This window comes from Mus caroli, unplaced genomic scaffold (genome assembly GCF_978045245.1).
Source record: "Mus caroli unplaced genomic scaffold, Mus_caroli_1 scaffold_15, whole genome shotgun sequence".
NCBI lineage: Eukaryota > Metazoa > Chordata > Mammalia > Rodentia > Muridae > Mus > Mus caroli.
Genome location: NW_028227270.1, coordinates 67,055,184 through 67,069,767, shown reverse-complemented (window position 1 = coordinate 67,069,767; position 14,584 = coordinate 67,055,184). Strand labels below are relative to the sequence as shown.

At 40.3% G+C, this 14,584-nt stretch overlaps 1 long non-coding RNA gene across 1 annotated transcript; it reads left to right on the top strand.

Annotated features, from left to right (window-relative positions):
* Window positions 1-5,425: 5,425 nt before the first annotated feature.
* On the top strand, window positions 5,426-13,227 carry LOC147000963 (uncharacterized). Its single transcript, XR_015045378.1, has 3 exons — window positions 5,426-5,490; window positions 11,868-11,916; window positions 13,130-13,227. It is a non-coding gene; the product is annotated as an uncharacterized LOC147000963 (long non-coding RNA).
* The last annotated feature ends 1,357 nt before the right edge of the window (window positions 13,228-14,584 follow it).

Sequence of the window (14,584 nt, the reverse complement as noted above, 5' to 3'; positions counted from 1 at the left end):
ATGGACTGAACCTCTGAACCTGTAAGTCAGTCCCCATTTATATATGTTGCCTTGTTCATGGTGTCTCTTTACAGCAATGGAAGCTCTAAGAAACTCACCTTTCAGAGAAATGGGGGCTATTAAAAGGAATCATTGAGAACACACATAGACATTTTTGTGTCCAAGTGTGTACTTAATTTAAATGAAATTATAACACTTGGGTTGATAATGATTCTCCCAAGGACTACAGTTAAAACAGTCCTGATGCCTGGGAAATCTCCCTTTCTCAGAGCTCAAGAGTCTCCACCAACAAGATGAGCTGTCACTATTGCTCTTTGCTCTCTTCCTGAACTTGAATCTCAGACACTGTACTTATTATACACACATACATGTGCAAGAATAAAGAAATCATGAGTTGGGTGGGGGATGGGAAAAGCTGAGAGGCTGGGGCATGACTGAAGTGGACACAGTTCTCCTGTACAGAGTTCTCAAAAATATATTAAATCATTAAATTAAACGAAATCAAAAATGGAAGGTTTGGAGAAAACATAGAATGTCCTCATGGAGAAACAAGAGATTGAAACTATTTTTCCAAGAGTACTGGATAACTCATGAATAAATTGGGGAAGTTGCTACAGCTGAGAAAAAAAATTCTGGATTAAAATTATCCATCAGTAAAGCAGTGCAATGAATGATCAGAAAAGGCAGTGGAAAATAACATTTAATTTTGAGACACTTTGAGAGCAATACCAAGTATTACAAGCCATAACTATTTTATGATAAACCTTTGGAGTTCACTAGTCAATGGTATTAGCACACATGGCAGGGCAGGCATTAAGAGCCCCCTCTCTGAGGTAAAGGACAGTACACACTGTAGACATAGACACTGTTTAAATGTGTCCCACTACTTTTATACTGTGAATTTTTTGAAGACAGGAATTCCTTCATTCTTGTTGCCGTTCGGACCCAGTAGGTGATCCCCAGTGAAAGGTGAAGGATCACTGACTGAATACATAACTGAAGGCTTTTGTACCCAGGGATGACGTGCAGCTGAGAGCAAACCAAAAATCTGCTCTTCAGAAATAGGTCTGTAATTTGGGACCTGAAAAAGGAAGTATAATAGCTAGGTAGCTCTCCTGTGGCCAGAGGCAATGGGATGGGGAGGTGCACCCTAGCTGGCACAGTCCTGGAAAGGAAGCACAGAGCATGCAAAGCCTCTCTCCTTAACCTTGCTGTAATAAGACTGTCTGCTTGTGGTAGGGACATTTACCTTCTCTTGTGCATACAAGAGTCACATGACATCAGTATGACCAATCAGGAGAGTCCCCGTTCACTAGACAGTCTGATTGGCCAAGTTCTGGACATGTGACCAATTAGGTCTTGACCAGGAGTTTCAGTTGGTGTGAGGTTGCTGAGACAGTTGGTAACTGACCTGTTATAACTGAGGTTAAGTTTTCACTCCGGGTCTACAGAGGCAGAGTCAGTGTGCTCAGGCATGATTTCAGGAGAGCTGCTCCTGTCTACTCCCCCAGCACCCAGGTACAGCCTAGTTTTCCTAGTCTTGCTGATGATGTGACTCCCTAACCCTCCTTCTCAGCTTGTCAGAACCACTTTGGTTGTGTAGTAGGCACTGACCCTTTCTTCACACTGCCTGGCTATTGGAGGCCTTGGGGCTGCAGAATATAGATTCTGAGCCTCCCAGGACTCTGTGCAGCCCTCTCTGGACAGTTCGTGGTGGCTGAGACAAGCAGGCTCCTGCCCAGCACAAGCCCTGTGGCCCATCACACGGAAGCAGAGCCTTGCCCTCTTTCATGTCCCCCTTTTATGTCCAGGATCCTCCAAACGGGCACATTATGCATGGAAATGAGAACAAGCACAATTGTCTTTAGAGACTTGGCTTGTCACATGAAGCATTATTCTTAGTTCCACCTATTTTCGGGAAATGACACTTTTCATTCTTTGTTTTTGTTTGTTTGTTTGTTTGTTTGTTTGTTTTCGAGACAGGGTTTACTCTGTGTAGTCCTGGTTGTCATGGAACTCACTCTGTAGGCTGGCCTCAAACTCAGAAATATGCCTGCCTCAGCCTCCCAGGTGCTAAGATTAAAGACACATGCCACCGTGCTGGGCTGACGCTTTTTATTCTTAAGGCTAGGTCCTTTTTCATCTCGTACACCCTTCAAAAGCTTTTATTTATGGATTTGTGTATTTCAGACTCACCTCATATTCGTGAGTGAACTGATGTTCATGAACATGAGCTTATATATGTGTTGTTTATCATGAAGTATCACAGACTCTTGTTAAAGTTTGTAACATCTTTTACATGAAAATATTGGTAATCGTATATGGTTTACGCTAGTTTTAATTGATTGTGTGTGTCTGCCCTCATGGGAAGGACAGAGGACAAAATGTGAGGCCAGTTCTCCCATTCCACCATGTGGGCTCCAGGAACAAAACTTGGATCTTCTGGTCTGGTCAGGAGCAGCTCTATCCACAGAAGCAGTGAACTTTCTCTTTGTCTGATTTTGGTTACAGGGTAATGTTGGCATTCTGGAACACAGTGGAAAATGTCCCTTCCTTTTTATTTCATGGAATTATCTTAGGAACATTGGTGTTCTTTGAAATTCTGGTAGAATTCATTTATGAATATGTCAAGCCTTGGACTTTTGTTGATTTTTTCCCCGTTAATATTTTAACTTAATTGCTTGTTATTGATCTATTCAAGCATTTTATATGTATTTTGAAATTTGTCCATTAATCCCTGTTTCACAATTGGTTGCAGTATTGGTTTCCTATATCTGTTTCAAAGATTTTTAGATGTGTTCTAATGCTTCTTTTTTTTTTTTTTTTCTTTTTAAGATCTATACTTTTTTTTTTTTTTTTTTTTTTTTTTTTTGGTGAGTTAGTACAGTGTTATTCTCCTCGGACACACCAGAAGAGGGCATCAGATCCCATTACAGTTGGTTGTGAGCCACCATGTGGTTGCTGGGAATTAAACTCTGGACCTCTGAAAGATCAGTCAGTGCTCTTAAAGCCCAAGCCATCTCTCCAGCCCTGTTCTAAAGGTTGTTAGAGCCTTGCTGTATCTGCTACTGTATCACAGTCATTTGTCTCTAGTTTTACTCTGTATCTTCTCATATCCTTAGATTTGGGAATGCTTCCTCAGTTTCTCTCCTTTCCAAGGTCCTGGATTTTTTTTTTCAATGTTCATTATTTTCTGTTTGGTTAGTCTCAGCTCTCACTTTCAGCCTGTGTTATCAGCTACTGGTTTGGGGTTGTGTTTGTTGCTCTTTTCCTTTTTTTTTTAATCTTAAAATTTTTTATTACTTAAATGTGTTATATACATCAAACATATTAATAATGAGTATTTTGAGAATCAAATACAAAAATTTTGTTCAACTTTTATATTCATAGCCTTCCTTCCCCTAAAAATAGCATTAATGAACATCTAATACTGCCTGTATCCAAGGATCCAATATCTAATATTGAATACTAAATTGTTTCAAAATATTCTTTAGGAATTAAGCATAGTATAAGAGCATAAAATTTGAAAATAAATCATTAAGAAATATATTCAAAAGCCATTATATTATGCTACCTGACATAGGTATTGAAAACACACTATATGTCTGTGTACAGTATCTAACTATAAGTTTGCTTTAAAAAGATTATCAGTGTTTCTAGGAGAGAAATTATTTCATCAGTAAATATAGTTTCAATACTTTTAAATGGAAAAAACTCTTTGATGTTAAACATTAAGAAAATGCTAATTTCAAGCACAGTGATCAAAAATTACCAATAATAATTCCATGATGTTTATAAAACATGATTTTATTATCTCCAACTGTTAATATTCCACAAATAGAATAATTATTTTAAGATATATTTCATTATGTCTCCCTTTTCATTTCTAATTTTATTAATTTGGATTCTGTCTCTGTGCCCTCTGGTTAGTCTGGCTAAGAGTTTATCTATGATGTTGATTTTTTCAAAGAACCAGCTCCTGGTTTTGTTGATTGTTGTACAGTTCTCTTTGTTTCTTTTTGGTTGATTTCAGCCCTGAGTTTGACTATTTTCTGTCATCTACTCCTCTTGGGTGTATTTGCTTCTGTTTGTTCTAGAGCTTTCTGGTGAGCTGTCAAGCTGCTAGTGTAAGCTCTCTCCAGTTTCTTTTATGAGGCACTCAGAGCTATGAGTTATCCTCTTAGCAATGCTTTCATTGTGTCCCATAAGTTTGGGTATGCTGTGTCTTCATTTTCTCTACATTCTAAAAAGCCTTTAATTATTTCTTTATTTCTTCCTTAACCAAGTTGTCATTGAGTTGAGTGTTGTTCAGTTTCCATGTGTATGTGTGTTTTCTTTTTTTTTTTTGATTTTTAATATTTTTATTACATATTTTCCTCAATTACATTTCCAATGCTATCCCAAAAGTCCCCCATAGCGCCCCCCACTTCCCTACCCACCCATTCCCATTCTTTTGGCCCTGGCATTCCCCTATATTGGGGCATATAAAGTTTGCAAGTCCACAGGAGAGCTGGCTCACTATTGCATTTCCTTTTTCAGGTCCCAAAATACAGACCTATTTCTGAAGAGCAGATTTTCAGTTTACTCTCAGCTGTGGGTCATCCCTGAGTACAAAAGCCTTCAGTTATGTATTCAGTCAGTGATCCTTTACCTTTCACTAGGGATCACCTACTGGGTGATCCTTACACAAAACAGAGTAATGCATACATAAAGACTGACAGGAACCAGGCCGTGATTACAATTGAGATAAAAAGCGGCCTTGATGTTATTCCCTAACCTGCCTTCTCACCTTGTCAGAACCACTTTGGTTGTGTAGTAGGCACTGAACCTTTCTTCGCACTGCCTGGATATTGGAGGCCTTGGGGCTGCAGAATATAGATTCTGAACCTCCCAGGACTCTGTGCAGCACTCCCTGGACAGTTAGTTCGTGGTGGCTGAGACAAGCAAGCTCCTGCCTAGCACAAGCCCTGTGGACCATCACAGGGAAGCAGAGCCTTGCCCCTCTTTCCTGTCCCCCTTTTATGTCCAGGATCCACCAACACGGGCACATTATGAATAGAAGTGAGAACAAGCACAGTTGTCTTCAGAGACTTGGCTTGTCACATGAAGCATTATGCTTAGTTCCACCTATTTTGTGGAAACGACACTTTTCATTCTTTCTTTTTGTTTGTTTGTTGGTTTTCAAGAGAGGGTTTACTCTATGTAGTCCTGGTTGTCCTGGAACTCACTCTGTAGGCTGGCCTTGAACTCAGAAATATGCCTGCCTCTGCCTCCCAGGTGCAATCAGATTAAAGACATATGCCACCACACCTGGCTGACACTTTTTATTTTTAAGGCTAGGTCCTTTTTTATCTCGTACACTCTTCACATGATTTTATTTATGGATTTGTGTATTTCAGACTCACCTTATATTCGTTAATGAACTGACGTTCATGAACATGAGCTTATAAATGTGTTGTTTATCGTGAAGTATCACAGACTCTCGTTAAGGTTTGTTACATCTTTTACATGAAAATATTGGTAATAGTGTTTGGTTTACTCTGGTTTTAATTGTTTGTGTGTGTCTGCCCACATGGGAAGGACAGAGGACAAATTGTGAGGCCAATTCTCTCATTCCACCATGTGGGCTCCAGAAACAAAACTTGGATCATCTGGTCTGGTTGTAAGCAGCCCTGTCCTCAGAAGCAGCAATCGTTCGGTTTGTCTGGTTTTGGTTACAGGGTAACATTGGCTTTCTGGAACACAGTGGAAAGTGTCCCTTCCCTTTTATTTCATGGAATTATCTTAGGAACATTGGTGTTCTTTAAAAGTCTGGTAGAATTCATTTATGAATATGTCAAACCTTGGATTTTGTTGATTTTTTCCAGTTAATGTTTTAATTTTATTGCTTGTTATTGATCTATTCAAGCATTTTATATGTATTTTGAAATTTGCCCATTTATTCATGTTTCAAAATTGGTTGCAGTATAGGTTTCCTATATCTGTTTCAAAGATTTTTAGATATGTTCTAATGGTTCTTTTTTTTTTTTTCTTTTTAAGATCTATACATTTTTTTTTTTTTTTGGTGAGTTAGTACAATGTTGCTGTCCTCAGACACACCAGAAGAGGGCATCAGATCCCATTACAGGTGGTTGTGAGCTACCATGTGGTTGCTGGGAATTAAACTCTGGACCTCTGAAAGATCAGTCAGTGCTCTTAAAGCCCAAGCCATCTCTCCAGCCCTGTTCTAAAGGTTGTTAGAGCCTTGCTGTATCTGCTACTGTATCACAGTCATTTGTCTCTAGTTTTACTCTGTATCTTCTCATATCCTTAGATTTGGGAATGCTTCCTCAGTTTCTCTCCTTTCCAAGGTCCTGGATTTTTTTTTTCAATGTTCATTATTTTCTGTTTGGTTAGTCTCAGCTCTCACTTTCAGCCTGTGTTATCAGCTACTGGTTTGGGGTTGTGTTTGTTGCTCTTTTCCTTTTTTTTTTAATCTTAAAATTTTTTATTACTTAAATGTGTTATATACATCAAACATATTAATAATGAGTATTTTGAGAATCAAATACAAAAATTTTGTTCAACTTTTATATTCATAGCCTTCCTTCCCCTAAAAATAGCATTAATGAACATCTAATACTGCCTGTATCCAAGGATCCAATATCTAATATTGAATACTAAATTGTTTCAAAATATTCTTTAGGAATTAAGCATAGTATAAGAGCATAAAATATGAAAAATGAATCATTAAAAATATATTCAAAAGTCTTTATATGATACCACCTGACATATGTATTGAAAACACACTATATGTCTGTGTACAGGGACTAAGTATAAGTTTGCTTTAAAAAGATTATTAGTGTTTCTAGGAGAGAAATTATTTCATCAGTAAACGTTGTTTAAGAATTTTAAAATGGAAAAAACTCTTTGATGTTAAACATTAAGAAAATGCTAATTTCAAGCACAGTGATCAAAAATTACCAATAATAATTCCATGATGTTTGTAAAACATGATTTTAATATTTCCAACTGTTAATATTCCACAAATAGAATAATTATTTTAAGATATATTTCATTATGTCTCCCTTTTCATTTCTGATTTTATTAATTTTGATTCTGTCTCTGTGCCCTCTGGTTAGTCTGGCTAAGAGTTTATCTATGTTGTTGATTTTTTCAAAGAACCACCTCCTGGTTTCGTTGATTGTTGTACAGTTCTCTTTGTTTCTTTTTGGTTGATTTCAGCCCTGAGTTTGACTATTTTCTGCCATCGACTCCTCTTGGGTGTATTTGCTTCTGTTTGTTCTAGAGCTTTCTGGTGTGCTGTCAAGCTGCTAGTGTAAGCTCTCTCCAGTTTCTTTTGTGAGGCACTCAGAGCTTTGAGTTTTCCTCTTAGCAAAGCTTTCATTGTGTCCTACAAGTTTGGGTATGATGTGTCTTCATTTTCTCTGCATTCTAAAAAGTTTTTAATTTTTTCTTTATTTCTTCCTTGACCAAGTTGTCATTGAATTGAGTGTTGTCCATGTGTATGTATGTTTTCCATTGTTTTTGTTGGTATTTAAGACCAGCCTTAGTCTGTGGTAATCAGATAGGGTGCATGAGATTATTTCAATCTTCTTGTATTTATTGAGGTCTGTTTTGTGATTGATTATATGGTCAATTTAGGCGAAGGTACCATGAGGCCCGAGAAGAAAGTATATTCTTTTGCTTTAGGATGAAATGTTCTATAAATATCTGTTAGATCCATTTGGTTCATAACTTGTTAGCTTCACTGTGTCTCTGTTTAGTTTGTTTCCATGCTATGTCCATTGCTGAAAGTTGAGTGTTGAAGTCTCCCACTATTACTGTAAGGGGTACAATGTGTGTTTTGAGCTTTAGTAAAGTTTCTTTTATGAATGTGAGTGGCCTTGCATTTGGAGCATAGATGTTAAGAATTGAGAGTTCATCTTGGTAGATTTTTTCTTTGACCAGTATGAAGTGTTCTTCCTTATCTTTTTTGATAACTTTTGGTTGAAAGTTGGTTTTATTCGATATTAGAATGGCTACTCCAGCTTGTTTCTTGGAAACATTTGCTTGGAAAATTGTTTTCCAACATTTTACTCTGAGGTCTTGTCTATCTTTGTCACTGAGATGGATTTACTGTGTGCAGGAAAATGCTGAGTTCTGTTTACATATCCAGAACTGTCTGTTATCCTATGTCTTTTTATTGGGGAATTGAGTCCATTGGTGTTAAGAGACATTAAGGAAACTTGATTGTCACTTCTTGTTATTTTTTTATTTAGAGGTCGAATTATGGTTCTGTGGCTATCTTCTTTTAAGTTTGTTGAAAGATTGCTTTCTTGCTTTATTCTAGGGTGTAGTTTCCCTCCTTGTGTTGGTGTTTTCCATCTGTTATCCTTTGTAAGGCCGTATTTATGGAAAGATATTGTGTAAAATTTGGTTTTGTCATGGAACATCTTGTTTTCTCCAGCTATGATAATTGACAGTTTTGCTGGATGTAGTAGCCTGGGCTGGAATTTGTGATTTCTTAGGGTCTGTATGACATCTGCCCAGGATCCTCTAGCTTTCATAGTCTCTGGTGAGAAGTCTGGTGTAATTCTGATAGGTCTGCACTTGACCTTTTTCCCTTATTGCTTTTAATATTCTTTCTTTGTTTAGTGCATTTGGTGTTTTGATTATTATGTGACAGGAGGAATTCCTTTCTTGGCCCAGTCTATTTGGGGTTCTGTAGGCTTCTTGTATGTCCATGGGCATCTCTTTCTTTAGGTTAGGGAAGTTTTCTTCTACAATTTTGTTGAAGATTTTTGATGGCCCTTTAAGTTGGGAATCTGCTCTGCTCTATACCTATTATCCTTAGGTTTGGTCTTCTTATTGTGTCCTGGATTTCCTGGATATTTTGGGTTAGGATCTTTCTGAATTTTGCATTTTCTTTGACTGTTGTGTCAATGTTTTCTATGGTATCTTCTGCACCTGAGATTCTCTCTTCTTGTATTCTCCTGGTGATGCTTGCATCTATGACTCTTGATATCTCTCCTAGGTTTTCTAACCCCCAGGTTTGTCACCCTTTGTGCTTTCTTTATTGTTTCTATTTCCATTTTTAGATCTTCATGGTTTTGATAATTTCCTTCACCTGTTTGATTGTGTTTTCCTGTACTTTAAGGGATTTTTGTGTTTCATCTTTAAGGGTTTTTAGCTGTTTACCTGTGTTCTGCTATACTTCAAGGGAGTTATTTATATCCTTCTTAAAGTTTTCTATCATTATCATGAAAAGTGATTTTAGATTCAAATCTTGCTTTTCTGATGTGAAGATGGACTTGATCTGTTGGGAGAATTGGGTTCTGATGCTACCAAGTAACCTTGGTTTCTGTTGCTTATGTTCTTGTGATTGCCTACCGCCATCTGGTTATCTCTAGTGCTACCTACGCTGGCTATGTCTGACTGGAGCCTGTCCTTCCTGTGATCCTGGTTGTCAGAACTACTCAGAGTTCTGCTGTCTCTGGGATCCTGTGATTGTGAAATCCTGTGATTCTGGGATCCTGTGATTGTGAGATCCTGGGTGTGTCAGAGCTTCTGGGAGTCAAGCTGCCTCTGGGATCCTGCGATCCTGCGATCTTGCAATCCTGCAATCCTGATATCCTGTGATTCTGCGAACCTGCAATCATGGGGTTGTTAGAGAGCTTTGGAGTGGAGCTTCCTCTGGGTGTTGTGGGACTGACTGTGGATTTTATGCTCAAGGTGTGCTCAGGGCACGGATGCAGACCAGAAGGAACCTATGACACTGGTCAGGTGGAGTTCCTGGGTGTCTAGATCCTCTTGGTCCCAGTAACTTCCAGAGTTGTGTTGTTGGTTTTCTATGACACAGAAGTGCACTATGGGACCATCTTACCTATCTCTTAGTTTTCTATGTGGGAATTGAGAATAGTCAGGCTTCTTCCAAACCTGCTTCTCTTGTTTGTAATTCCATGGTTTTCATTTCATTGTTTGCCAGCTTATATTAGGTTGGAAATTGTCAAGCGGCTTGCAGGGAAGTGAAGAGAGCAGGCAGTGATGCAGCTGGACCTGGAGGTCAGGCCCTCTGAAAGTGTGACCCTGTTGGGTCACCTCAGGAGCCTTAGTAAAGGCAGCTTTACATGGTCCTGTCACCTCCACAAAGAGTTGTGGTCTGCTGTCAGGATCTTCTGAAAGGGGTGGGAAAAATGACACAGAAAACAGGAATGAAATTGACAAATTAAGCTTCTGGACCATCCAAACATCATGAAGCTGCTCCACATCAGAAAACGCATCTTTATGGTGATAGAATGTACAGCAGAGGGAGATGTTTTGAGCCACAGAAGGTTGACAGTTTTCAGGAGGAACAGGCTTAGCACATCCACACGCAGGTAATGTGTTCATTTCACTATGCCATGAGAACACCTTCACACAGGGACATGAAATTGTATGTATTTGCCTGGCCATCAAAGGTCCTTCTGGGCAATAGTTCAAGGGTGGTAGTGGTATAGTGTGTGGTGTGGTGACACCAGATTCCCAACATATTATGTGTGGCAGAGAGGGACTCTCTACTGGATCTGATCATAGCACTGTATGTCAGGTAGTATGGGGTGGGGTGAGCAACAGGACTTGATCTCCTACAGCCTTACATTAACACCCTATATACTACATTGTTACTTCAAGTACCTGAAGTACAATCACCATATAGATTTCTGGACATCAGTCCTGGCTAGACAGCAGCTGTTTTGCTGTCTCATATACAATGCCAGGTGCCAGAACCTGTTAGGCATTCCCTAACCACCTTGCCACCAGAGATACAGGGACAGGTATTAGGACTTGCTTGTCATTCCACCCCCTGCCATTAACCAACATATACTGCTAGATTCACATCTTGCAGGACACCTCCTCTCCTGGCGTATACCCCAGGTGTAATGGACTGTTAAATAGCACTTGTACTTGTAGGCACCAGGAATTACTGTACAACCTCCCCAGTACCTTGAATACATTGTTAAGTACTGGGCCATGCACGAGTTCCCACCAAACTCCACACTAACTTCTGGGTATTGAAGCATGCTGAACAGGTCACCAACATATGCATCACATTAGTTCTGTGTATCCGGTCCTGATACCTGACAAAACCTCATATTGACTGAGGGTCATCAGGCCTTGATGGATACTCCCTGCCACTGTACCATCAACTCACTGCTATGTCCTGGGCCCTGCTTGACAGCCTCACATTAATGAAGCTCACATGTCCTTCTCGGTGTCAGGACCCTCTTAGACATCAGCCCCAATCAGCACCTACTACAACATTATTTATCAGGCCTTGATGGAGACTCCTCTACTCCTGTCACAGACTATAATCTACTATGTCATAGGACCTCCTGGATAAACTTAGGACATCAGTCTTGATGGGCTTGCCCTCAAGAGTCCGTGTGTGTACCAAGCCAGCACGCTGTCCCCTAGGCCAAGCTGTGTGGCAGTGTCAATGGGATTTCTAGTAATGTCAGGTAGCTAGCACTGTGTGTGGAGTGGTATCCTCAGGGAAGATGTGTTTAGGAGGGCCTAGACACCTGAATGCTATGTAGGTAGGTGGCTTTAGTTGCCCATCCTTGCCTGGACATCCTTGCCTGAAAATAGCACTGTGTGTGTGGGCACCCAGCATGGAGTGATAAAAGCAGTGTATTTAGGGCTGTGGATAAGGGGAAAGGCGAGTGCAGCAGGATCTAGGGCCTAGCAGTAGTTTGTGATAGTGGAGGGGATGTCCTAGAGGGCTTCAAACCTCAGTGTGTGTCATGTGGATGTTGGAGAGTGTCCAGAATGATCTCAACATGGCACTATATGTGGGGCTTCATCAGGGGACAAGCTGTAGGGCCTGATTGCTTGCTTGTGTTTTTCAGATAGCAGCAGGGAGTTGGTGTGGTCCAGTAGCATCTGACATCTGCTATAGTAAGTGGTGTAGCCACTCTGGTGTGTTGTCCTTTGAGTCCTGACACCTTAAACATCACATGAGTTCTAGATGAGTGTGTCCAATCCTGTCTGAAAATTATCATTGTATTTGGGGCAGCAGCATGGGAGAGTGTATAATATAAACTTCTAGGTATCAGTCCTTGTTGACACCTCCCTCACAGATACACCATATACACTGGAAGCTATCAACGTCAGCTGCATATACCTGGATGAATACAACCTTCCATAACTCAGGACCTAATGGGCCCTACCCCAAATAAACTGGTAGATTGCATGCGCTGCTGACCTACACTTAAAGCCCTATATATACTGTCATAAAACTGATGCTGCTGGAACCCTAGCCGCACTATTGGGTATTGGGTTTTATATCCGATCCTGCTGGACACATTCCCTCCCTGACCCCATCACTCATAAAGATGCTGCTATGTTTCAGTCTATGCTGGTAAATCACTGTACCTCACTCCACATACAATACTAAGTCTTATACCCTGTGAGACCCCCCCTACCTCACATACATTGCTAGGTATCAGACCCTGATGTTCCTAACCTCCTGTGTTCACTGCTAAAATTTGGACTTGTTAGGAATTCAACTATCAAACTCAAGGCACTCTGAAGAATCAGGAGCCTCCTGCCACCACCGTGCTGTGTAAGTGTCAGGTCCTACTGGACATACCCATTACACAAAGTGTGGAGGGACAGGACCTAGGGAGTCATGCTCCACTTTACCCAGTCATTTCCTTCTGCACACATTGTATATTGTCAAGCCATGGTGGACACTGCCCTGCTGTTTTCCCATAGGAACTCTAGGTATCCAGCCTTTGCCCAGCTGCCCAGCTTGTCCCATGTACACTAGTATATCAGAGCCTATTGGATTCCCTTGATCCCTGTAGCTAACTCACATCCTCTGCCAGTTCTCAGAACATACTGGGAATCCTGATGCACACTTCCATCCTCTGCTACTTTACTGTTGTGTTTCAGGATTTGTTATGCATCTTCTGACAAGCCTTCCCTCCTTCTTTCATAGTTCCATTCCTAGCAGCATAGGGGAGCAGCAGCATCATGGTATCATAGCTAGCAGCGTTTGTGTTTGTTTGTGTGTGTGTATGTGTGTGTGTTGCCAGGTTTACCCTGCTGGTCCTCCATTGCACAATTATTAGGCTGAACAGTCATGTCTTCTCTTTTCCTCCTGAAGCTGCTACAAAATTCCTGAACAGGATGCAAAAGTGTTTCAGCTGAGCCTTGAGAGATGAACGTACCTTGGCACCTGTCCCCTGGATGGGACAACTTGAGGAAGGGCTATCCATATTCCCGTTCTCTACCCCAGACACTGTTAATGTGCATATGAGGGGTAAGTCCACCACCAACTCTCTATCCCTAAAGGGCTTTCACTGTCCTGAAGTAGGCACAACTGAGTAGGCCCCAGCAGGTCATGTCACTGATGTAGAAGAAATTTAGAGAGCAGCATGGCAGATGCCTGCTGTGGGGACTACACTGATTGTCTAAATGCAAGACAAACACCAAGGGTCCTCCTGGCAGTGAGTGAAAGAGAAACTAAGCAGAGATGAGACAAAAGAGAGGAGAAAGGTTTATTACCTGAAGGGGATGAGGAGAGCATTGACATCCTATTTGCACATTCACCTCTTTTATTTGTACACCAATCTCTTAGAGGGAAATAAAGGAAAGGTTTACACACACACACACACACACACACACACACACACCACAATACACATACACAAATACACCTATCACACAAATATACACTACACATAGATGACAGAGCACATAGAAGTTCTTCTCTATTTCTATGTACAAGGGTTTCACTGCAATGCTTTTGACCCAGTTTTGTCCCAAAGCCCATATCACACCAGGGAATGGAGTTTCAGTGTGAAGTGGGCTGGAACAGGGATAGCACATGTCCATCCCAATAGCAGATCTTATAGGAAAATTGCGGAGAGGAAATCTCTGAGAAGTGAGCAAAGTAGCTGGTTAGATGTTCAATATGCAGCAGTCAGTTGTTTTTCTGTATAGCAGAGAGAACTCTTAGTTAATGTTATTTGACCGGGTGTAATAGTACATCTATTTTTACTTTCCAAAGCATTGTTTGTTTTGTTTTGTTTGTAAGTTTTTCATACAATATTTTATTCATATTCTTTCCCTTCCTACTCCTTTTCCCAGAATTCTCCCTCACTACACATTTACTTATATATTTTTACCTTAAGGAACACAAAACAAATCCACATAAATTATAGTGGTCTAGTGGCCATATTTCTAAAATATAACTTGCATTTAGAAAAATATATAATGCAAGTCGAAAGCCCTACAAAGTTTTACAATATTATGAAAAGATACATCTAATAGTTCTAAACTTAGAGCTAGCATGAGCCAGGCATAGTGGCACACGCCTTTAATCCCAGAACTTGGGAAGCAGAGGCTGGCAGATTTCTGAGTTCGAGGCCAGCCTGGCCTACAAAGTGAGTTCCAGGACAACAACAACAACAACAAAATACTTTTAAACTTAAAATAGTAGCATCATGTTCATCTTTAAAAAGAATCAAGTTTGGTGCTGGAGAGATGGCTCAGTGGTTAAGAGCACTGACTTCTCTTCCAAAGTTCCTGAGTTAAAATCCCTGCAACCACATGGTGG